Source organism: Anopheles funestus, assembly GCF_943734845.2.
Source record: "Anopheles funestus chromosome X unlocalized genomic scaffold, idAnoFuneDA-416_04 X_unloc_7, whole genome shotgun sequence".
In the NCBI taxonomy this organism is placed as follows: domain Eukaryota; kingdom Metazoa; phylum Arthropoda; class Insecta; order Diptera; family Culicidae; genus Anopheles; species Anopheles funestus.
The window spans coordinates 1-27327 of NW_026045198.1; the positions used below are offsets into that span (position 1 = coordinate 1).

At 37.3% G+C, this 27327-nt stretch overlaps 1 long non-coding RNA gene across 1 annotated transcript; it reads right to left on the minus strand.

Annotated features, from left to right (window-relative positions):
- Positions 1–18902: 18902 nt before the first annotated feature.
- LOC125773991 (uncharacterized) lies at positions 18903–26942 on the minus strand. Its single transcript, XR_007420518.1, has 3 exons — positions 25054–26942; positions 22771–24317; positions 18903–21632 (listed from the first exon to the last, which is right to left on the minus strand). It is a non-coding gene; the product is annotated as an uncharacterized LOC125773991 (long non-coding RNA).
- Between the last annotated feature and the right edge of the window lie 385 nt (positions 26943–27327).

Sequence of the window (27327 nt, forward strand, 5' to 3'; positions counted from 1 at the left end):
AATTCAGAATACGTCTTTTGTCCCTCGGTGGTAGTTTCGATTTTCTTGGGTTTCGTTTTGCTAAACCATAATTGGACAATTGGCATAATTGTCCGATCTACCGATTCGCGTTGGAATTTCTCATTATGAAACAGATTGAAACAGATTTGTGCCTAACGCCTTAAACATGCTCTATTCTATTTCGTTTACCGCAGTACTTTAAGGCATATTGACATTTTTTCCAAGAATTTTCCAAGTGATGAAAGATACATAAAATGCAACAAAATATTTAAAAACAATAAAACCGTATGGAAAAAATATCAATAAATTAAATATGTATACGTTTTTACTAACAAAAATAACAAAAAAAATAATAACTATAAAATTCATCAAAATTGTGATAAATTCCTCTTTTTTAATAACAAATAAAATTCCTATATTGACGAACAAATTATCCTTTCAAATAGCAAAACCCAAGAAATTTGGGGTGCGGCCATAGAAACTGATAGCACAGTATATGGACTCTATTAAAACAATTTTAAACAGTGAACCAAAAATCACTTTTTATGAAATTTATATATATATATTTATCACATTTTGATTTTTAATCACTTTGCTTATTATGTAAAATTTATCATTGAAGTTTTTATGACTTTTGTAAAAATGTTAATCAAAATATGTGTATGTTGTAGATGGTGAACATTTGGAGATGAATTGTACTATGCGTCTTACGATAGTTTTGTTGTTCCGTTCAACTATCGCGGAAGCAGGGCAGGACGAATTTAAGTAATCGCACAACGCCGCTTAAATATTCAAATAGCATGAACGAGCAAATGTATAAACACAATCTGACCTATTTACAAAGCATGCTTAGACTATCGTGGAGTACTCATTTGATTACTCAGGAGAAAATATTATGGATGAACTAGATGCGATTTAGTAAAATATATAAATTCCTTTTTTTATTATTTAACGAACAATTAGGCCGTTTTTCTTTGATTAAGTATTACTGATACGAATTATCTAAACACTAATTTTTATTTTATTTTATAATTCATGATGACGGCTTCGGCCGTATTGTCAGCCTCTGGAGCTGAAGCAGTACAATTATCATTATTATCACAAGGCATTTCCTCCTTGTCCTTTGCCTTATCCCGGGCATACTCGGTTAGCTAAAGACTAAATAGGTCTAAAAATTCGTTTAAATTTTTAATATCATTTTCTTACGTTATTCAATAATATGAGTTAATAGAACGGTCAACAAAATTAAAGTTATATATAATGTGCAACTTGTCTGCCACAGAAACTGAGGCTGCATTTTCTATATCCTTGCTAGCTTTCGACTGGTAATCGTGCGCTGTTTAAACTGCGCAATGTGACCGTTCGTTTCATTTCTAGTGATGCGCTTGCGCTAAGGGTCAAGTTCAAGTTCAAGTTCAAAGAGGAAAAAGGACAGGTAGCTATTTTTTGAGGAAAGACAGAAAATGTACTTGTAAACAAATACGGCTATAGTCAGAGGGAAAAGGATAGCCATTATGACCTTCCCAACCAGCCAAACTAACATGCTTTCTCGCTTTGGCAGGTTTGATTGTTCATAAGCCAGAACGAGAAGGTATGTTGATATGGCTAGTTGGGTTTTTACTACAGAGCCGGTTCGGTGTAAGATCCGTATCAAGTTCAAATCTCAAACTATTTTTTTTTTCATAAACTTTTAATAAGCACTGTGGCGACTACCACAAAATTTACGCGGCTTGAATTAATACTCTTTGGATTTATTTATAACAAATCAAAGATTTGTATCTTCTTTACAACCTGCCGCGTTCGCTTCGTCTTTTGGAAAGAAAGCTTTTTTCCTACTTCCTATTCGTCCTGACCTATCCTTTTCACGTGGCCTACGCACTGTGTTTATATCGCCCGCTTCTCTTCTTAAGCTAGTCCTTTAAACCGTATGATCCAGTTCTTTATCTAGTTTGAGTTTAGGTTGAATCTTACCTAAAACATCGCGCGGCTAGCTTTGTTCGCAACAAGCACGATTTATTCGTATTTTGGCAAGATTATGCTTTTAATATGTGTTTTATTATGGCCTCTGTTGTTTTATTTTTTTTTCTTTTCATTTCCGTTAAAACATTAATTATCAAGCGTTCAATAGCCGCGGTGTAGTAACTAAATGGAGTAAATATTTTTGAAATAATATGTAGCTAGTAAATACTGACACAACAACATATTCTTGCTACAACGATTTCTTACACACATCTCTAAATCCACACCAAACTTGAATATTGCTTCAAGTCCTTGATCTCCACCTCGACTAATGTGTCTTGGCTGATGTGTCTTGACTTTTTCTCGGCTAATGTGTCTTGGCTAATGTGTCTTGGCTAATGTGTCTTTGCTAATGTGTCTCGACTAAAGTGTCTTGGCTAATGTGTCTCGACTAAAGTGTCTTGGCTAATGTGTCTCGACTAAACTGTCTTGGCTAATGTGTCTCGACTAAGGTGTCTTGGCTAATGTGGCTAAAAAGGATCTATTTAGGTAGGCAAAAATATCGAGATCACAGGTACCTTTGAAAAAAATTGTTATTTACCGTAATGGAGGTGCCTGGTCCTTGAGCCCGGTATTGTAACAACATCTAAATATATTCACTGGTATTATAGTTCAATCGAGTAGATTGGATGCAAAGTAACAATTATATCATTTGCAAAACTTATATTTAATGTATCTAACACAGCAATAACTTCTCCAAGCCTTGCACTGTCCTGTGAATAGCTAGCAGAACTCAGATCCTGATGTTGCTGATCATGCGACCGTGTGGTCATACTAGTGTTTGCAAATTTGTTTCAATATTTGATTTAGTAACAAAAAAACGTTTTAACAACATCTGGAAAGTCAGACTCGTTCTTAGTTTTCAACCTTGTAAGTAGCGTAATTGAACTGATTAATGGATCAGATGAATAGAGAGCGTTCATAAAAATGTCCTGTAGTTTGAGAATTCTTGAACATTTTCTAGTCTGTCTCTTCGTCTGTCTCTTCTGTAAAATTTGTGACAGCTTTCGGCTGCTTCTTCTCCCAACACCCCAATTGGTGCTGGTGCATGCATGACAATTTCATCGACATGGGCTAGAACTTTGTGAACAGTAGGTGGCATTTTCTACCAATTATAATGATTCAAATAAAATACATATGTATCATTGCAATATTTGCTAAAAACAACAGGATTTACCGCCTGAGAAGAATTGATAAAAATTTAAATATTTCAAAACCTTACAGCGACCTCTTGAAATCAAGTCTATACGAAATATGTAATAGACACTCTAAAAACGCATCCAGCAACGTAACGGAGAAATTACAAAGTTCAAATTTTCTGGTTTAGCACATAATCCATTTTCCACTTCATTCTGGCTTGGCTTAGCTTCACATAAACAACAAGTTTACATTGATGGAGTATTCGTAACATAGGCTAACACTTTCCCATCTATCAGACTCATATAAAAATTAAAAGACAATATCACTTCAACTGTATCACTTAAGCATATTTTCAGAGGCATTATGCTCATAATTTGATCATTAATTTCTTTTACACTCGCTAACATTTTTTCTTTTGTTTCTTTAACAAATTCTACTCCAATTGGTCACTGGATCCATCAATTCCCCAAGAACATAGTAACATATTTATTTCACAGTTTGATATTTCGCGTTAGGATTCTCTAGGGCTTGAAAATTAACACTAGCCTTAGTTTCACTCACACTGATGAATTCGTCACTTGGTGCAGACTTTTTTTAAACTTATATGCAATCATAAGAAGGAAACTTTTTTTAATACCTCATAAATATTCGCATATTGAGATTGGGTAAAACCATTGCCTATAAAACATGATAATCCTTCCTCAGGAGTATCAGCTGTTTCATTGACATCAAAAACATTCACAAGATGTTTTGGTTGCATTTTTCTTTACGTGCAAAACTCCGCACTGTGTACAATTCTTTTTCTAAATTACCGTTTATATCACTACTACACTCAATAGCCTCACGACGACGCTTATTCCGCACGCACAAATCATTAAACTTTTTATTTGGTCGACCTGCTTGAGATTGATCGTTAGTGTATTCACTAACATCAAATTATTTTTCCAGTCACAACCTGGATTACTTCAGAAAACGCAGCTTGTTTCTTCTGTTCTTTTCAAAACTCTTTTGAATAGAATAAATTATATTCTTCAATTTATGCGAAACCTTTTATCTCACTTTTTTCAATGCTAACTTTATTCTGAATAAATTTCAGGGCCTTGTTAAGATTCCAAGCTAAATTTTTGTCACTATGAAAATGTTGATAGATATCGTTGTAGCTAATCGACACCATCTTGACACTTTAAAGATATTTGTTTGACTAAACTGCGTAATTTTTTATGCATCTATATACACACACGAAAAATAATGCATAACTGGGCAGATAAGTAGATATGATGACGCCTTGTTGAGATGCCGGTTTACCTTTTATTACGCGTTACAGACACGGATTATACCTCATACTTCTAATGGAATCATATCTGATATGGTACTCCTTCAAATATTGTTAGAACCCTACTCCGGGCATACCATCCAACTTTATGTGTTACCCTAAAGTATGTAAGCAGGTACTTATGTGCATTTGTTGACTGCCAGCCGACTGCAAAAAGCGCAGTTAACCACACTAGGAACACACGTATCTGGATATAACACAAAATACGGAACACTACTATAAATAGAGTACAGGTTAGGAAAATATCAACAATTATACCTTAAAAAAGGAAAGGCGAAACAAAAGAAAATGATAAATATTTTCAGACTAAATCGCTGTAACAAAATCGATGTCTGATGGGGACGCCCAGTACTTTATGTACCTCTTCTAAAAAAAGTTAGTTTGAAAAAACTGTCATAAAAATCGCGTTCGCAAACTTTCGCACAATATCTCTTTACCACATGAAAGTACACATGTTACACTATTATGGGGTACTAATGACGTGGGGGACGCAAATCGACTATTATGGGGACGCAAACCGACAAAACTCCCAGAATGGTTTCAAGTCAAAGTTTAAAAACATGATATTTTTCACGGACTTTTTGCAAACAGCACAAATCTGCACAAATCAGGAACATGAACATTATAGTTGGTATAATTACACTATGTAACCTTAGTGTAATGGTATACCGAACTAGAAACCTTGTTCACCTGACAGTAATGTAAAGGTCAGGTTGAACAGAGAGCAAGGCTCGTCCTATTTGACCTCTTCACCTCCAGAACGCATGGAATAAAGACGTGTTTTATAAAAGGGAGAACCACGACTTATTATTATATGCATAAACAATATTGAATTTTCTTTCTAAATCACAAAAAAATATCAAAATCGATCGAGTATTTAATAAATTACATTGATTTAAAGTTTGCCAAAGTTTCATAAATCTTGACTTTGACAGCCTCGTTCAGACAGAAACCCGAGAGACTTGTTTTTTTTTTTATTTTTCTTAGTGTAATCTTGTTAAACGCCGTGTTTGGTTTGCCACTAGTTGGAAGATGTTTTTTTATTTCTTTCTGCAGATGGCCAACGTGCAATGTTTAATTAGCTGCCAACAAAAAAATGCATCAGTAACGATTACAAGTGAATAGAAACAGATGAATAGGATACATTTGATGCTTAAGAACTTGTGTAAAACCATATACACAATTACAATATTTAGTATAAAATAAACCAAATCCGCTAGTGGTCAGTTGCACAACTGGGTTTCCAGCACGTACCTTTGCGTTGTTATTTCAAAAGCATCGAGAGTCCGATACCGATATGGTAAATATAATACAGTTTTATATTAAATATAAATATATTACAGTTTACAGAAACAGTAATTGCTGTTTCTGTGCTGTTGCCGCGTTACGAAATCTTCCTTACATATCGTTTACCTAATTGTATAAATAATATATTCAGGCAGAATTTCAATCTATCAGCCAGCTAAATCGATGATCTGATCATTGTTGATCGTTTGCTCATATTTTTGTTATTTGTATTTGCGTATGTATTTCTTTTAACTGTTTCACCTGTATGGTTTAACAACGTAGCGTATAAGCTAAAGTTATACACTAAAATATATATCTATATACATATTAAGCGGGAGTAAGACAAGTGGGAGGATGGGATAGCTGTGATCAGAGAGAATATGTCGCTGTGTCAGTATTTACTAGCTAAGTATTATTTCAAAAATATTTCCTCCATTTAGTTACTACACCGCGGCACCATTGAATGCTTGATAATTAATGTTTTAACGGAAATGGAAAGAAAAAAAAATAAAACAACAAAGGCCATAACAATACACATATTAAAAGCATAATCTTGCCAAAATACGAATAAATCGTGCGTATTAAAAGTTTATGCAAAGAAAAAAAGTTTGACCGCTTTAATGAGATTTGAACTTGATACGGATCTCGTTCTGTCTTATGAACAATCAAACCTGCGAAAGCGAGAAAGCATGTTAGTTTGGCTGGTTGGGAAGGTCATAATGGCTATCCTTTTCCTTCTGACTATAGCCGTATTTGTTTACAAGTACATTGTCTGCCTTTCCCTCAAAAAATAGCTATCTGTCCTTTTTCCTCTTTGAACTTGAACTTGAACTTGACCTTTAGCGCAAAGTTATCCATCACTAGAAATGAAACGAACGGTCACATTGCGCAGTTTAAACAGTGCACGATTACCAGTCGGAATAAATTTTACGTGTCAAAAGATACATAATTTTAATTTTATTGTCCGTTCTACTCGCTCATATTATTGAAAAACGTATGATAATAATATTAAGAATTTGTATGAATTTTTAGATCTGCTTAGACATTAATTAATTCGTATTAGTAATATTTAATCAAAGCAAAACGGCCTAATTGTTCGTTAAACAATAAAAAAAGAAATTAATATTTTAATAAAAAATAAATGAGTACTCCACGGTAGCCTAAGCCTGTTTTGTAAAACAGGTCAGATTGTTGTAGCTCCTTCATGCTATTTGAGTATTTTAGCGGCGTTGTGGGAACGTCGTGCCGTCCTTCCGCGATGATTGAATGGAAAAACCAAACTATCATAAAACGCCTAAGAAGATCACGCGCGATCCTTCTGGTCCTTCTGGTACTAAAGCTTCTATGCCATTAAAACCCAAGTTTGTAGGCGAAGGTATCAATGTGTACAGTCGTTTTCGCTAACCTGTAGGACATGGTACCGGTTCCGTGGAATGACGAACGGAACTTAAGAGTTTTGAAACCTTCACTACTATTTTGCTCGTTAGTCAGATCAGGGTACGAGTGAGCATTGAGAATATTGTTTGATGCTCATTGAATACATGACAAAGCAACGATGTTCGCAACCACATTTTTCTCTTAGAGACCCTTCAACGTACAATTAAATTACCACACACACCATACCCGATTCAATTCTAATCGTCGGCAATAAGCCGTAAACACTGGCCATAAACCAAGAAACATTTTTACACCGTACCCATCATAGGACTCGCGAATTATTCTGGAAAAAACATTGCTTGTCGTCATTATGTCAATAGTTTTGTCGCACATCGCTAACTCTCCCTGGACTGCTAATTTACGATCTATAAAAGAGTTCTAGTAAAACCTTAAACATAGCAAATAGTTTTCTCAAACTATTGCCTTATCAAAAATTAGGATAAAAGAATTACCTTCAAACCAAAAATCAGTGGTGGGGTCCTGAAACAAATTTTGTAGTCTTTGCAGAATGAAAGAGCTTCTGAAATTGATGGGACGAGAAACATTGCAAATGACAATAGATTTTCATCAGCATAGAAGTGCAAAATTGTAATGCGAAACATTAACGTTTGCGTTAACATTTGTTTTGTTTGTTGTAATTAACACGTTGTGTGAAATGTCGATCATTTTTGATAGACAATGATATTGCCGTGGACAGTGATATCAACGTGGTTGTCATTTAGAAAAGGTTGAACAAAAAACCATAACAAACGAGTCAAAAAAAAAATCCAATTATATTCCGAAAGAAAGAAAACTAATGTATGTAGTTGTGTACGAAATTCAAAATTATTCAAATATTCAATACAGCCTGAATTATTATAGCTTTAAGATGAAAAAGTCCCAATCCCCATACAAAATGTATGGCATACCCGGGAATGCTGGTCGTAGACTTGAGGGTGTAAATTTGGTCGTTGACACTACGGTTAATTTATGAGATAAGCTAGGGAGATGATCAACCAAATCAAAAAATCATAGAGTGTTACTCGTACGAAATTTCGTACGAGTTTGATTAGTTAGTTGAATCTAATAATCGTCAACTCTGCAACCGGATTTCCGGGGTATGATTTTGATTTTCAAACTTGAAAAACTTTTTACAGGGAAGTCCTCATCAAATACACAGATTAAAGAAAATCAACAGGTCTTGTTTTTCTGAATAGCGAATAGGCTTTCGATAAAATTTGGCATCAAGGACTGTTACACTAATTAATTAACTTCATAATTTTCATCAAAATAATTGAATCCTTGTTTAAACCTTTCACGACCTAGGGAAATATTTTTCCCATCTACAAGAATCGTTACCGATTGTTCAATTATTATTGTAACAATGTTTTCGAAACGAAATACCAAAATTAAACGTATGTGAAAGGCGGCTAATGTCTTTCTGAACGAATAAAGAAAAACTTTAAAATATTATTGTGCCAAAAAACATACATGCGTTTTGTGTGACATCCATTTGACCTTCACAAGCGCACGTAATTGTTTCGTGGAAAACCATAAATATCTATGTATTTTACTTTTCTGCGATGTATTATAATGCAATTTGTATTAGAAAGCAATACAAAAAAATACCGATCCAAAAAATCAAACTCAAAATAAAAGTTATATTACTGTTATGGTCCATACGAAAACATATTTCCTTTAAATCATAAAAAAATTACACATCCTGCCATGTTTTTCTGAGGGTATTCTCTTATTATCCACCCCCTATAGCTAAAATATTATGTTGTATTAGCATTTTTAGTCTTTGATTGCTCATGGTCGTGAAGGAGTGAACCAGACTCTCAGAAGTATAAATACACCAAAATTATATCGTGTAAATGAACCTAATCGACGTTTAGGCAACAAATTAAATAAATTAGAATGTTACTAGTGAGGCTAGACGAATGGAAATTTTAGGATCCTGGAAGCCATGAACATAATGGAAGCATGAATCTACATATTTGTCCCATGGCTTCAGTTATAAGCATTTTCACTGAAACCAATCAACCACTTAATCAGGTTCGAGGATTCTTTCGAACAGGCAATGCGGTTAATAAATGTATTATTTGACTACTCCATGATAATTAGGGGATAGTAAAGAGGGTCATAGAATTTTAATTGAACGAAAAATCCAATACCCTAATACGATCTGAACTACAACGTTAAGTAGACCTGGGTTAGAAACTTACTCCTTAATATACGTAGAATATTTTAGTTTAAAATATAAAATTATATCGTGTAAATATAAATATCTAAATCTATAACAAATCCTTCGCGGATACATGCAGAATCGTAGGATACATTTGGTACACTTTACAGTTTATCTATTTAGTCGAGCTTACAAAATCATGTTACATAATTATATATATAATCATGTATAAAAATTCAGAAAAACTCATAATCAAACTTAATTTACAAAAATTACGAGCATTTTAACCTCATATTTTCACATGACTTTAATACTTTTATTAATGCTTAATAATAATTAATTAATTAATTAATCATCTAATTATGTAAGTAATTAATTAATGAATTAAACATATCCATTCTGTATTACTGATCAATTAACCTATTTTTCGTTATAATTTATTAACAACCTTTTCGCTGAAATTCTTATTAAATCTTAAAAAAAAAAAAATATTTTATCATTTCCAACCGCCATATGATGAGATTAATTGAAATTCCAAGCGTTATACAAAAAAAATTAAGCATTTCGCAACGCATCGGCAAAACGCCTGTATCTATGCAACGCGCATTCGTTTTCAATACAACTTTCAATATGGCGGAACAATGGTCCAACCTGGGAACCACCTACCAACTTGTGGGCTCTTTCTACTCTTTAGCCAGCGGTTGTTGTATATCACCGGTATTTCTTGATAACAGTCATCCTTCCTCTCGTAGGTGACGAAGACCGGCTTGCACTCAATAATGTACAGCACCTCCGCTGCGACTACCGCCGTGTGACCTGGTCGTTTAATCAGATTGGAAACAAATTCGCTAGGGTTGAGACGTGCGAGCGTTGACTTGGTTTCCATTAGAGCTTTATCGACCTTGCACATTTCCGTCATTACTGTTGTGTAGACGTCGTTTAGCTTTTGACCGAGGTAGCTTTCCACCAACGTTATTTTTGAGTTGAAATAGGTAAAGAGATCCAGGTTTCTCCCATTTACCGCCTTGCGTTTAAACGGCGATTGGTAACCGTTTAACTCAAGTATAAAGATTCTCGGGTGATCTGTATTGTAACTGTCAAACCCGCAGATTTGCTTGACATCGCGCGCCCTTATAGAAAACATTTGCTCGTGTGTTATGAGAGTATACACGGCCTTTGTATCACCGCTTCCGTCGTTGTTAAAGGTCTTGTTAACTGTGCCTTCATAGATGATTTCGAAGTCGGTTCTTTCGCACAGTTTTTGATGGTCTACCTCCCAGGTGAAATAGCCGTATTCAGTATCCAAACACCAACCAACACTGCATGGACATACGATGCCATTTCGAAGCGTTACTAGATCTTCTTCGATGTCTGCCGTTGCGGTGTAGTCAAACATGCTGATCTCATACTCGTAGTACACCAAGGCGTCTTCCCACCTGTTAGATGATGTCGTGTAGAGACCTCCGACGCAAGATGAGCCCTTGACGCTGCCGACGATTAACGTTTGCCCCCGGGTTGTTTGATTGCGACCAATTTCCCTAACCTTATTATCGACAGAGAGTGAAATTTCGCCTACCGTTTGAGCATGTCTACATTCGTCTGGTGTAAATTCTTTGACTATATACGCGAATCCGTTTTCATATTCGGAAGTGTGAGACCAAGCTCCGCAGTGTTTAATGGAACGTTTGATAATTACTTTATATTGGCGAACGCGTGCTAACGTTTTCGGACTGCGTTGTAACACCTGAATTTTTGTCTCAACAGTAGTTATGTTCCTTAACTGAGGCATGCAAGAGGCTACTTTCATTAGAGAATAACTGGTTATGTTGATATTATCATTTGCACAGTCATATGCGATCAAACGGTTTACTGGACTGCCGAAGGCTTGAGCTGAAATGAGAAGCAACATTATTATTGCGATATTCCATGGATTATATTTTCCCCAGGTAGTGTTGGCAGAATTCGACTGGTCTATATTCACACGCCCGTTTCCTTCCTTTGTAGCTGTGACATATTTTGTGTTAGCTTTTAGGATCTTGGCGTTCCATGCGCAAGGTTTTATTCGACGTTTCTTACCCTTACGCATTATTGGAAATTCATCACCTTTGGCGGTGGTGTCTTCTGCATGAACTCCTATGAAGGCATTTTCTGACGAATTTTGCCCCTTCGTCTGCCTTTTGTCCCCTTGTTTTACGACGTTTTGTTTGTTATAAACGTCTAAAATTGCTAGACCGGTAACGGGTCTGCGGTACGTGCCTTGTGTAGTTTTCACTTCAGCTGATCTTACTTGTCCGTCTTTACCCTTTTGTACGTCAATTACGCGTCCTTTTAACCATGAGCCGAGCTTGTTTGTGTTACTGTCTGTGATTATTACTATATCATCTATTTTCAATGGCTCGGTAGATTGGTTCCATTTTGGGCGTTGAGCTATTAATGGAAGATATTCTTTCTTCCATTTTTCCCAGAACACTTTCCCATAGTGTAACGCCAGACGCCAATGTTGTCGTTCCAAGTTATGAGTTTGGAACTCCGTCGGTACAGAATAATTTCCGGCTCTCCCAATAAGAATGTGAAAAGGCGTCAATGCTTCATCGTCCTCGTGATTAAGCGGAATATGCGTAAGAGGTCGTGAATTTAAGATAAATTCCGCATGTATTAACGCGCCCCTTAATGTTTCAATAGTAGGTGGACGATGCGGTCTGCAGTATATCATCCCCTTCAGATTGGATTTTATAATTCGGATTAATCTTTCCCAAGACCCGCCGAAGTGTGGTGCTACTGGCGGGTTGAAATGCCAGGTGATATTTAATTTCATTGCTTCACCTTTAGTCATTACGGAGTCGATTTGTTTGATTAGTTGCAGTAATTCATTATTTGCTCCAACGAAATTAGTGCCGTTGTCGCTATATACTTGCGATATAGCACCTCTTCTTCCTTGGAAGTTCATAAAGCAAAGTAGAAACGAATCGGTGTCCAGTTTTTCCGCTAATTCAATATGACTTGCGCGTGTTGTCAAACATGTAAAAATGACACCCCATCGTTTTTCGGTTGAACGCTTAACGGTTACATCGAAAGGTCCAAAGTAATCAATACCCGTATGCGCGAACGGATAGACAAAGGCATCTGTTCGGCAGGTAGGTAATGGCGCCATTATTGGCGGTATTGGTTTCGCCTTAGCGTTCTTACAATGTTGGCATCTGGCCTTTACATAACGAAATGTTGTATTCAGTCCAACTATGTAATATTTTTGTTGTAAAATGGATAGAACTGTTTTATCAGACTGGTGGTTATACATTTCGTGGTGCCATTGTATTATGAGGTGCGTGATATGGTGGTGTTTTGGTAATATGATGGGCACCCTTGTTGGTCTAGGCAGTCTTTCTGCATATTCCAATCTACTTCTGAAACGCATGACCCCACTGTCGTCTAACATGGGAGTGAGTTTCGACAATGGTCCTATTGTTGTCAACTCTTTGTTTTGTGTAAGATCCTGGACCTCGTCAGGGTAAACATCCTTTTGGGCCTTTCGATACAGGATGTTCTCGGCTCTAATACGATCCTCAACCGTATAAGATTTCCTGAAGGTTTTACGTTTTAGCCCATATTCTATGATTTTCATCAATATGCATACGCGAATTATTAATTTCCACCAATTGGAAAATTTCATTTCTTGTATGTAATTCTCGTCTGCGATATGCATATTTACGAAGCTTACTTCTTCGTTTGTTTCCGCAACGCTTGATTCCGGCCAATCCTTTTCGGGTGCTTTAAGGAATTCTGGGCCAGTTAGCCATATCGATTGTCTTGTTACCTTTTTAGTCGCCTCATCTGCAGGGTTTTGCACTGACGGTACCCACCTCCATTGATCCACGGTTGTTGATTCTAATATTTCTCCGATTCTATGAGCGACAAATTGCTTATACTTGCGGTGTGCCGAGCTTATCCATGCAAGCACCGTTTTTGAATCACTCCAAAAAATTTATCTTGAGATTTTTAACCTTGTTTCTTTCTTGATAGTGTCCAGCAGTCTTACCCCCAACAATGCCGCTTGTAGTTCCAATCGAGGAATTGATAGCCTTTTTATCGGAGCCACTCTGGCCTTAGCTACAAGAAGTTGTACATGCGGTTTTCCGCAATTTCCTTTGCTTCTTGCGTAAATTACTGCTGAGAAAGCTTTTTCGGAAGCATCAACAAAAATGTGCATTTCCATATCCGAACCAGGAGTGTTTAAAATCCATCTCGGAATTTTAATGTGGTTTGCTTGTTTAATGCTCTCAAGGCACGAATTCCACATTTCAAACAATTTCTGTGATACTGGAACATCCCATTCACTTGTTTTTTTGTGCAACTCCTGCATCAGCATTTTCCCATGAATCGTTATATGCGAGATTAATCCTAACGGATCGAAAAAACTCATAATGAAGGATAATACTTCCCGTTTGGTAGGCGGTCTCAATCTATTGAACACGTCCTTTGGAAGAGCTTCAAGTTTGGCTCGGAATCCTATCTTATCCTTTGCCGTATTCCAATAAATTCCCAAAATCTTGGAAGATTCTCCTTCTTGTTCGTCAAGTATTTTTATTGCTTCGGGGTCTACCCTGTCCTGCGGAATGGACGCAATAAGTTCTTTGCTGTTGGAGCAGAACTTAGTGATGAAAAATCCACCTTCGTCGTGCGCTTGAATTACTTGTTTTATAGTTTCTTTCGCAACATCCAGTGAATTAAAACTGTCGTCGTAATCATCAACATAATGTTGATTTATTATTGGTGACAGGGCTAGTGGATATTTATCATTTAGGCGCTCAGCATTCGCATTTTTTGCCGCTTGAGCGCACGATGGTGAGCATGTTGACCCGAAAGTCATTACTTGCATCACATACATATCCGGGTATCGATTTTGACAATCTCGCCAAATGAAACGCTGAGCGTTTTGATCTTCCTTTCGGATTCTTATTTGGTGGAACATTTCTTTAATGTCACCACAAATCGCATATTTACCTTCGCGGAACCTTACTAGAATTCCAAATAGTGAGGTTGTACTATCAGGCCCTGATAGTAGCGCGCAGTTAAGGGATTGACCTTTTACCTTAGCTGCCGCATCAAAGACCAACCGTGGTTTCGGTGGAGACTTATTTTCGTTAACTACGATGAAATGGGGTAAATAGAACAATGGCGATACATCTTTGATTATTTCCACTGGTTCTAGTTTCCTTGCGTAGCCCTTGTCTACGTAACTTTTGAAGGTTGTCATAGCCCATTCCTTCAAAGCCGGATCCTTGGCGAGTTTATTCTCTAAACCCTTCAATCTTGACATTGCGTTATCAAGGCTCGCTGGAAATTCGTGGCTATCTTTTTTCCATAGTAAACCGACTTCGTATCGCCCATCTTTATATTTTAAGGTATTCTTCAGAATGGCCTTTGCACGTTTCTCATCATCGGATTCCGGCAATTGCTCAACCGGTTTGACTCCTAAGTCTTCTACGGAGAAATACTTTTGCATCATATCACGCATGCTCTCGTCTTCTTGTATTATCATAGCGTGATCTTGGTGTAACATTGCGTGGTTATCTAATTTTCCACAGACTAACCAACCTAGTCTAGTTTTCATTCCAATTGGTTCCTCTGGTTTTCCGTATCGGTGCTTAAGCCTCATTAATAAATGATTATTATTCAGTCCTATCAAAATTGTAGGACGAATGTTTTCAAAATTTTTAATCGGTAGCCCTAGGTAGGTAGGATATTTTTCACTCATTTCATCAAAGCGTAGTGATTGGATGGGTAATCTCAATTCCTTGATGGTTCTTACATCCTTCAAGCGAAAACCTTTTTTCGTTGCACCCTTAATGACCAATTGAACTTGTTGGCTAGCTTCCTGGACCGCTTTTATACCTTGTGCCCAAGTGAGCTGAAGCGGTATGTTTGGCCCGGTTAAATTCAGTTGACGAGCGACACTCGCTTCAATCATTGTCAATGACGATCCTGGGTCCAAAAACGCATAAGTCTGTATAGACTTATTTCCGTTTATTAACCTGACCGGTAAGGTCTGGTAGTAAGTCGTTCCTATTGCTTCCACATTGTGGTGATTATTTATCTGTTCTGATTGCATCGGAACGACTTGCCTTATATGAAGCATTTTATTGTGCTTCTCTGAACACCCGTCGATTCCACATTGCTTAGTGATTCTACAATCGTTTATTGTGTGTTTATTTGAGTTCAAACACCCAAAACACAATCGTTTATTGTGTGTTTATTTGAGTTCAAACACCCAAAACACAATCGCTTTTCGCTTGCAATTTTCAGTCGCTCTGAAGGAATTCGCTTTACGAGTGTGAAGCATTTAACCGTTTCGTGCGGTTTGCTACATATCAGACAACCTTTAACTGTCTGTCTTGCTGGTTTTCCCCTTTGATTCGTGGCTGATTTTCCAGACTCTTTCTGGTCATGCAGATGAACATTTCCCTTTTGCGTATGAGTCGCGATCGAACTCATCATTTCCGCCGTCTTGGCGTATGGTTTGAGCCACCGACATAATTCATCTAGATTTTGAACGTCTAGTGATGATGATGCGGCTGCCATGTGTTCCGCTCTTTTCACTTGAATGTGATGCGGTAACTTGGCCGTTAGATCCATCACTAGCCTGTGATCGTTTAAGTATGTCGGTCTACCCATTAGGTTCACGTTCTTAACGATGTTTTCTTAAGCGTTAGTCATGTCCGAGATTATACTTCTTGAATCCTTTCGTAATTTTTGGAGATCGCTCAGTAACTCCAAATATACCAAATCGGGTCTTCCGAAAGTTTCATCCAAACGTTTTATAATCTCTGGAACATTTTCGGCTTCCATCATTAATTGCTGAACGACTCTATAAGCCGCTCCATGCAAAACCTGTTTGAGACGATTTAAGTTTTCTAGATTAGAAAACTGTCCTTCTTTGGATGTGTCGTCAAACGTTTTCTTGAAGTTTGGCCATTGTTTAGGGTTGCCATCGAATTTGGGTAGTTGCATTAAGGCCTGTCTCTTGATCAGGACCCCTAATTGGGTGGATTCGCCACCGTTAGTTGCCATCAGTTTAACGAACTCTTTCGTTTGCTGTTGTTGGCTAACTATCAATTGTGATACGATTTCTTCAAAAGATCGTTCCTTGCTGGAAATTCCTTCTCCCTTTATTGCCTCCCTTTCTGCGAGAGTCTTAAGCTCGTTTTCATTTTTCGATTCTCTCTCTGTCAGAGTTCTGATCTCATCCTTATTTCGTGCCTCTCTTTCCTGAAAAGCGCTGATTTCTTCCCTATTCCTTACCTCTCTTTCCTGGAGGGCCTTGATTTCGTCCCGTTGCCGATTAAGTTCATACTTAATCTGTTGGCACTTGCGGCATAACCAGCATTCATCTGGTAATGGTTTCTGCGTCAACTTGACACATTTCAAGTGAAACCATCGCTCGCACTCCGTGCACGCAATCATACTCTCTTCAGCGGAATCTTCCGCTGTGCAGAGTCGGCAACTGCCCTTCTTATTTACTGTAAACAGGTAAGGCATTTTGGACGAATCAATGATTTCCTTGCCGTGCTTATAATAAAGATGGTTTTACCCACTTTCTGTTATCGGATCGTTTTCCGGATCGGACCTTCCAAATATGCACCGACTAGAATCTTTGTTTGATGGTGAATGATAAAATCACGAGAGATGGTGAGTCTGAACTTGACACCTTGGCCCGTATATTGCCCACCTTTTCGCGATAGTAGAAGATCAACTGTAGTGTTTATCTAAATAATTGAAAACTCCTTTCAATGTGCACCATCAATTTGTCTCTTGTTTACTAAATTACAAATTTCTTTCGTAAACCTTTAAAACGCAACTCATAGTCTGCGTGTTATGTGAGGTGAATATACATTTTTTTTTTATTATTCAGCGGGAAAGGAAATTAGCACGTCGTACTGGAGGTCTGAAATCCTCCCGTACGCGTCCCCCGGCAGAATCTCGAATCTGCAAAACCTATTTACGATGTCCTCAAACTCGTCGAGGATATCGTCCGAGATTCTTACTCCCTGGTTAAGTGCGTCAATAATTACCGATATTGTGGCATCTATAAGTTCTTCTGTGTTGTCGTAATCTGGTACGAACGGCAACCGTTGGTAAAACCCCTCTTCCGAGTCTTCTTCGTCCGATTGTGGTTCCGGATAGTCGAGAACAGGGTTCTCGTCGTCCCAAACGTCTTCGACTCTCGGCTGCACGGGCTCAGGGACCACTTCGTTGTTTCGATGGCGTTCCCAAGCTCCTTCGTCCCAGCCGTCTTCGTCCTACTGCTGATCGGGTTCGGGAATTTCTTCGATAATAGGATCCCAACCTTCGTCGTTGAATACTAGTTCTGGATCGAGAAGGTCCTCGACGTTTTGGGCCACTGCTTCTTCGATAAAACGTGGAATACACATCAGGAAACGGAGCACGACACGAACGAATACCACTGCACTTGCGCACTTACGCGTTACACTGCTCTTATGGCGGCAGCACACCTTACTTTTCGAGTACGTTCTTACAGGGTGCAATTTAGCGCAAGGTTTTGCACACTCCTCTCTGGAGCCACCATTTGTTGCTTCCACGGGAACAAATCGGACTACGGGGTCCGCCGTATAGAATTGACTATGCGAAGACTAGTCAATTTGAAGCTCTTACGCCAGCTTCTTTTCGCGTCGCGAAACTGTCGCACTTCTTAGGCGAGGCGGACTTATACGACGCGGAACTGCTCTGCAGGGAGATGGCTTCTTGGATCAACTTGGATCAGACAACTAGCCTTTTCCTCTGGGTTAACCAGAGCAAGTTTCTAGCTGTGGATCTTCGTGGGTATCCAGTTGGCCAGAACCTAAGACGGAAATGAGTTTGGAACTCGCCCGTTTGAGGTTTAGATTGCAAGAGTGTTTTATTCGTAATTTCTTCGGGCTTATATACTAACTTACGGATTCTGGGTTTTAAAAGTAAAAGTGAGATGAAGGGATTAAAACGAGATGAAATCATTTCCATACGATAGCATTTGAGTTTGATCGCATAGCGTTGATCATAGCGTTCGTAATGCTTCCTTTGTGTTTTATACTGATTGTTATGATTTCTTCGTTGCGCGCGAGCATGATTAATTTACGCTTAAGGATCGAAATACATATGTTTATCCTGACATACTTCCGAATTTGTTTACGCTTATGCGTAGCGCGCCATGACCGTTTTAAGATGCGATTTCGCATTCATGACAACAGCACCCATAATGCATTATCAATTTGCGATATCTGGTGCCCGAACATGATCGCCTGAACGTACGATCTAACGCTTAAGATTTGAACGCGCGCTGATTGTTTATGTTTTCGCGCGTCGCGCTGTGACCGTATTATGTTTCGATTCTCGCTTAACGCTTAAGGTCTGAACGCGTTCTGGTTTGTTTTTGTTTATACGTATCGCGTCATGACCGTCCTACCTTTCTTATGATTTCTTAAAGTTCTTGCATGCTCGTTTTATGATAATATGTCGCGTTCGCAACAGCTACAAACATCTAGTTTCTACCAACTTTGACCAAAAACACCAACTTTGGCTACAAACATCTAGTTTCTACCAACTTTGACCAAAAACACCAACTTTGGCTACAAACATCTAGTTTCTACCAACTTTGACCAAAAACACCAACTTTGGCTACAAACATCTAGTTTCTACCAACTTTGACCAAAAACACCAACTTTGGCTACAAACATCTAGTTTCTACCAACTTTGACCAAAAACACCAACTTTGGCTACAAACATCTAGTTTCTACCAACTTTGACCAAAAACACCAATTTTGGCTACAAACATCTTGTTTCTACCAACTTTGACCAAAAACACCAACTTTGGCTACAAACATCTAGTTTCTACCAACTTTGACCAAAAACACCAACTTTGGCTACAAACGTCCATTTTCTACCAACTTTGACCAAAAACACCAACTTTGGCTACAAACATCTATATTCTACCAACTTTGACCAAAAACACCAACTTTGGCTACAAACATCCATTTTCTACTAACTTTGACCAAAAACACCAACTTTGGCTACAAACATCTAGTTTCTACCAACTTTGACCAAAAACACCAACTTTGGCTACAATCATCTAGTTTCTACCAACTTTGACCAAAAACACCAGCTTTGGCTACAAACATCTTGTTTCTACCAACTTTGACCAAAAACACCAACTTTGGCTACCAACTTTGACCAAAAACACCAACTTTGGCTACAAACATCTAGTTTCTACCAACTTTGACCAAAAACACCAACTTTGGCTACAAACATCCATTTTCTACTAACTTTGACCAAAAACACCAACTTTGGCTACAAACATCTAGTTTCTACCAACTTTGACCAAAAACACCAACTTTGGCTACAAACATCTAGTTTCTACCAACTTTGACCAAAAACACCAGCTTTGGCTACAAACATCTTGTTTCTACCAACTTTGACCAAAAACACCAACTTTGGCTACAAACATCTAGTTTCTACCAACTTTGACCAAAAACACCAACTTTAGCTACAAACATCCATTTTCTACTAACTTTGACCAAAAACACCAACTTTGGCTACAAACATCTAGTTTCTACCAACTTTGACCAAAAACACCAGCTTTGGCTACAAACATCTTGTTTCTACCAACTTTGACCAAAAACACAAACTTTGGCTACCAACTTTGACCAAAAACACCAACTTTAGCTACAAACATCTAGTTTCTACCAACTTTGACCAAAAACACCAACTTTGACTACAAACATCTAGTTTCTACCAACTTTGACCAAAAACACCAACTTTGGCTACAAACATCCATTTTCTACTAACTTTGACCAAAAACACCAACTTTGGCTACAAACATCTAGTTTCAACCAACATTGACCAAAAACACCAACTTTGGCTACAAACATCTAGTTTCTACTAACTTTGACCAAAAACACCAACTTTGGCTACAAACATCCATTTTCTACTAACTTTGACCAAAAACACCAACTTTGGCTACAAACATCCTTTTTCTACCAACTTGAACCAAAAACACCAACTTAAGCTACAAACATCTAGTTTCTACCAACTTTGACCAAAAACACCAACTTTGGCTACAAACATCCATTTTCTACTAACTTTGACCAAAAACACCAACTTTGGCTACAAACATCCATTTTCTACTAACTTTGACCAAAAACACCAACTTTGGCTACAAACATCTAGTTTCTACCAACTTTGACCAAAAACACCAACTTTGGCTACAAAACATCTAGTTTCTACTAACTTTGACCAAAAACACCAATTTTGGCTACAAACATCTAGTTTCTACCAACTTTGACCAAAAACACCAACTTTGGCTACAAACATCTAGTTTCTACCAACTTTGACCAAAAACACCAACTTTGGCTACAAACATCTAGTTTCTACTAACTTTGACCAAAAACACCAACTTTGGCTACAAACATCTAGTTTCTACCAACTTTGACCAAAAACACCAACTTTGGCTACAAACATCCATTTTCTACTAACTTTGACCAAAACCACCAACTTTGGCTACAAACATCCATTTTCTACCAACTTGAACCAAAAACACCAACTTTAGCTACAAACATCTAGTTTCTACCAACTTTGACCAAAAACACCAACTTTGGCTACAAACATCCATTTTCTACTAACTTTGACCAAAAACACCAACTTTGGCTACAAACATCTAGTTTCTACCAACTTTGACCAAAAACACCAACTTTGGCTACAAACATCCATTTTCTACCAACTTTGACCAAAAACACCAACTTTGGCTACAAACATCTAGTTTCTACCAACTTTGACCAAAAACACCAACTTTGGCTACAAACATCTAGTTTCTACCAACTTTGACCAAAAACACCAACTTTGGCTACAAAACATCTAGTTTCTACTAACTTTGACCAAAAACACCAACTTTGGCTACAAAACATCTAGTTTCTACTAACTTTGACCAAAAACACCAACTTTGGCTACAAACATCTAGTTTCTACCAACTTTGACCAAAAACACCAACTTTGGCTACAAACATCCATTTTCTACCAACTTTGACCAAAAACACCAACATTAGCTACAAACATCTAGTTTCTACCAACTTTGACCAAAAACACCAACTTTGGGTACAAACATCTAGTTTCTACCAACTTTGACCAAAAACACCAACTTTGACTACAAACATCTAGTTTCTACCAACTTTGACCAAAAACACCAACTTTGGCTACAAACATCCATTTTCTACTAACTTTGACCAAAAACACCAACTTTGGCTACAAACATCTAGTTTCAACCAACATTGACCAAAAACACCAACTTTGGCTACAAACATCCATTTTCTACCAACTTTGACCAAAAACACCAACTTTGGCTACAAACATCCATTTTCTACCAACTTTGACCAAAAACACCAACATTAGCTACAAACATCTAGTTTCTACCAACTTTGACCAAAAACACCAACTTTGGCTACAAACATCTAGTTTCTACCAACTTTGACCAAAAACACCAACTTTGGCTACAAAACATCTAGTTTCTACTAACTTTGACCAAAAACACCAACTTTGGCTACAAACATCTAGTTTCTACCAACTTTGACAAAAAACACCAACTTTGGCTACAAACATCTAGTTTCTACCAACTTTGACCAAAAACACCAACTTTGGCTACAAACATCCATTTTCTACTTACTAACTTTGACCAAAAACACCAACTTTGGCTACAAAACATCTAGTTTCTACCAACTTTGACCAAAAACACCAACTTTGGCTACAAACATCTAGTTTCTACCAACTTTGACCAAAAACAACAACTTTGGCTACAAAACATCTAGTTTCTACTAACTTTGACCAAAAACACCAACTTTGGCTACAAACATCTAGTTTCTACCAACTTTGACCAAAAACACCAACTTTGGCTACAAACATCTAGTTTCTACCAACTTTGACCAAAAACACCAACTGTGGCTACAAACATCCATTTTCTACTAACTCTGACCAAAAACACCAACTTTGGCTACATACATCCATTTTCTACCAACTTTGACTAAAAACACCAACTTTGGCTACATACATCTAGTTTCTACCAACTTTGACCAAAAACACCAACTTTGGCTACAAACATCTAGTTTCTACCAACTTTGACCAACAACACCAACTTCGGCTACAAACATCTAGTTTCTACCAACTTTGACCAAAAACACCAACTTTGGCTACAAACATCCATTTTCTACTAACTTTGACCAAAAACACCAACTTTGGCTACAAACATCTAGTTTCTACCAACTTTGACAAAAAACACCAACTTTGGCTACAAACATCTAGTTTCTACCAACTTTGACCAAAAACACCAACTTTGGCTACAAACATCCATTTTCTACTTACTAACTTTGACCAAAAACACCAACTTTGGCTACAAAACATCTAGTTTCTACCAACTTTGACCAAAAACACCAACTTTGGCTACAAACATCTAGTTTCTACCAACTTTGACCAAAAACAACAACTTTGGCTAAAAACATCCATTTGCTACTAACTTTGACCAAAAACACCAACTTTGGCTACAAACATCTAGTTTCTACTAACTTTGACCAAAAACACCAACTTTGGCTACAAACATCTAGTTTCTACCAACTTTGACCAAAAACACCAACTGTGGCTACAAACATCCATTTTCTACTAACTCTGACCAAAAACACCAACTTTGGCTACATACATCCATTTTCTACCAACTTTGACCAAAAACACCAACTTTGGCTACATACATCTAGTTTCTACCAACTTTGACCAAAAACACCAACTTTGGCTACAAACATCTAGTTTCTACCAACTTTGACCAACAACACCAACTTCGGCTACAAACATCTAGTTTCTACCAACTTTGACCAAAAACACCAACTTTGGCTACAAACATCCATTTTCTACTAACTTTGACCAAAAACACCAACTTTGGCTACAAACATCTAGTTTCTACCAACTTTGACCAAAAACACCAACTTTGGCTACAAACATCTAGTTTCTACCAACTTTGACCAAAAACACCAACTTTGGCTACAAACATCTAGTTTCTACCAACTTTGACCAAAAACACCAACTTTGGCTACAAACATCTAGTTTCTACCAACTTTGACCAAAAACACCAACTTTGGCTACAAACATCTTGTTTCTACCAACTTTGACCAAAAACACCAACTTTGGCTACAAACATCCATTTGCTACTAACTTTGACCAAAAACACCAACTTTGGCTACAAACATCTAGTTTCTACTAACTTTGACCAAAAACACCAACTTTGGCTACAAACATCTAGTTTCTACCAACTTTGACCAAAAACACCAACTGTGGCTACAAACATCCATTTTCTACTAACTTTGACCAAAAACACCAACTTTGGCTACAAACATCCATTTTCTACCAACTTTGACCAAAAACACCAACTTTGGCTACATACATATAGTATCTACCAACTTTGACCAAAAACACCAACTTTGGCTACAAACATCTAGTTTCTACCAACTTTGACCAACAACACCAACTTCGGCTACAAACATCTATTTTCTACCAACTTTGACCAAAAACACCAACTTTGGCTACAAACATCCATTTTCTACCAACTTTGACCAAAAACACCAACTTTGGCTACAAACATCTAGTTTCTACCAACTTTGACCAAAAACACCAACTTTGGCTACAAACATCTAGTTTCTACCAACTTTGACCAAAAACACCAACTTTGGCTACAAACATCTAGTTTCTACCAACTTTGACCAAAAACACCAACTTTGGCTACAAACATCTAGTTTCTACCAACTTTGACCAAAAACACCAACTTTGGCTACAAACATCTTGTTTCTACCAACTTTGACCAAAAACACCAACTTTGGCTACAAACATCTAGTTTCTACCAACTTTGACCAAAAACAAAAAACTTTGGCTACATACATCTAGTATCTACCAACTTTGACCAAAAACACCAACTTTGGCTACAAACATCTAGTTTCTACCAACTTTGACCAAAAACACCAACTTTGGCTACAAACATCTTGTTTCTACCAACTTCGACCAAAAACACCAACTTTGGCTACAGACATCCATTTTCTACCAACTTTGACCAAAAACACCAACTTTTTCTTCAAACATCTAGTTTCTACCAACTTTGACCAAAAACACCAACTTTGGCTACAAACATCTTGTTTCTACCAACTTTGACCAAAAACACCAACTTTGGCTACAAACATCTAGTTTCTACCAACTTTGACCAAAAACACCAACTTTGGCTAAAAACATCTAGTTTCTACCAACTTTGACCAAAAACACCAACTTTGGCTACAAACATCTTGTTTCTACCAACTTTGACCAAAAACACCAACTTTGGCTACAAACATCTAGTTTCTACCAACTTTGACCAAAAACACCAACTTTGGCTACAAACATCTAGTTTCTACCAACTTTGACCAAAAACAAAAACTTTGGCTACATACATCTAGTATCTACCAACTTTGACCAAAAACACCAACTTTGGCTACAAACATCTTGTTTCTACCAACTTTGACCAAAAACACCAACTTTGGCTACAGACATCCATTTTCTACCAACTTTGACCAAAAACACCAACTTTTTCTTCAAAAATCTAGTTTCTACCAACTTTGACCAAAAACACCAACTTTGGCTACAAACATCCATTTTCTACCAACTTTGACCAAAAACACCAACTTTGGCTACAAACATCCATTTTCCACCAACTTGAACCAAAAACACCAACTTTAGCTACAAACATCTAGTTTCTACCAACTTTGACCAAAAACACCAACTTTGGCTACAAACATCCATTTTCTACTAACTTTGACCAAAAACACCAACTTTGGCTACAAACATCCATTTTCTACTAACTTTGACCAAAAACACCAACTTTGGCTACAAACATCTAGTTTCTACCAACTTTGACCAAAAACACCAACTTTGGCTACAAAACATCTAGTTTCTACTAACTTTGACCAAAAACACCAACTTGGGCTACAAACATCTAGTTTCTACCAACTTTGACCAAAAACACCAACTTTGGCTACAAACATCTAGTTTCTACCAACATTGACCAAAAACACCAACTTTGGCTACAAACATCCATTTTCTACTAACTTTGACCAAAAACACCAACTTTGGCTACAAACATCTAGTTTCTACCAACTTTGACCAAAAACACCAACTTTGGCTACAAACATCCATTTTCTACTAACTTTGACCAAAACCACCAACTTTGGCTACAAACATCCATTTTCTACTAACTTTGACCAAAAACACCAACTTTGGCTACAAACATCTGGTTTCTACCAACTTTGACCAAAAACACCAACTTTGGCTACAAACATCTTGTTTCTACCAACTTTGACCAAAAACACCAACTTTGGCTACAAACATCTAGTTTCTACCAACTTTGACCAAAAACACCAACTTTGCCTACAAACATCCATTTTCTACCAACTTTGACCAAAAACACCAACTTTGGCTACAAACATCTAGTTTCTACCAACTTTGACCAAAAACACCAACTTTGGCTACAAACATCTAGTTTCTACCAACTTTGACCAAAAACACCAACTTTGGCTACAAACATCTAGTTTCTACCAACTTTGACCAAAAACACCAACTTTGGCTACAAACATCTAGTTTCTACCAACTTTGACCAAAAACACCAACTTTGGCTACAAACATCTAGTTTCTACCAACTTTGACCAAAAACACCAACTTTGGCTACAAACATCTAGTTTCTACCAACTTTGACCAAAAACACCAACTTTGGCTACAAACATCTAGTTTCTACCAACTTTGACCAAAAACACCAACTTTGGCTACAAACATCTAGTTTCTACCAACTTTGACCAAAAACACCAACTTTGGCTACAAACATCTAGTTTCTACCAACTTTGACCAAAAACACCAACTTTGGCTACATACATCCATTTTCTACTAACTTTGACCAAAAACACCAACTTTGGCTACAAACATCTAGTTTCTACCAACTTTGACTAAAAACACCAACTTTGGCTACAAACATCCATTTTCTACCAACTTTGACCAAAAACACCAACTTTGGCTACAAACATCTAGTTTCTACCAACTTTGACCAAAAACACCAACTTTGGCTACAAACATCTAGTTTCTACCAACTTTGACCAAAAACACCAACTTTGGCTACAAACATCTAGTTTTTACCAACTTTGACCAAAAACACCAACTTTGGCTACAAACATCTAGTTTCTACCAACTTTGACCAAAAACACCAACTTTGGCTACAAACATCCATTTTCTACCAACTTTGACCAAAAACACCAACTTTGGCTACAAACATCCATTTTCTACCAACTTTGACCAAAAACACCAACTTTGGCTACAAACATCTAGTTTCTACCAACTTTGACCAAAAACACCAACTTTGGCTACAAACATCTAGTTTCTACCAACTTTGACCAAAAACACCAACTTTGGCTACAAACATCTAGTTTCTACCAACTTTGACCAAAAACACCAACTTTGGCTACAAACATCTAGTTTTTTACCAACTTTGACCAAAAACACCAACTTTGGCTACAAACATCTAGTTTCTACCAACTTTGACCAAAAACACCAACTTTGGCTACAAACATCCATTTTCTACCAACTTTGACCAAAAACACCAACTTTGGCTACAAACATCCATTTTCTACCAACTTTGACCAAAAACACCAACTTTGGCTACAAACATCTTGTTTCTACCAACTTTGACCAAAAACACCAACTTGGCTACAAACGTCTAGTTTCTACCAACTTTGACCAAAAACACCAACTTTGGCTACAAACATCTAATTTCTACCAACTTTGACCAAAAACACCAACTTTGGCTACAAACATCTAGTTTCTACCAACTTTGACCAAAAACACCAACTTTGGCTACAAACATCTAG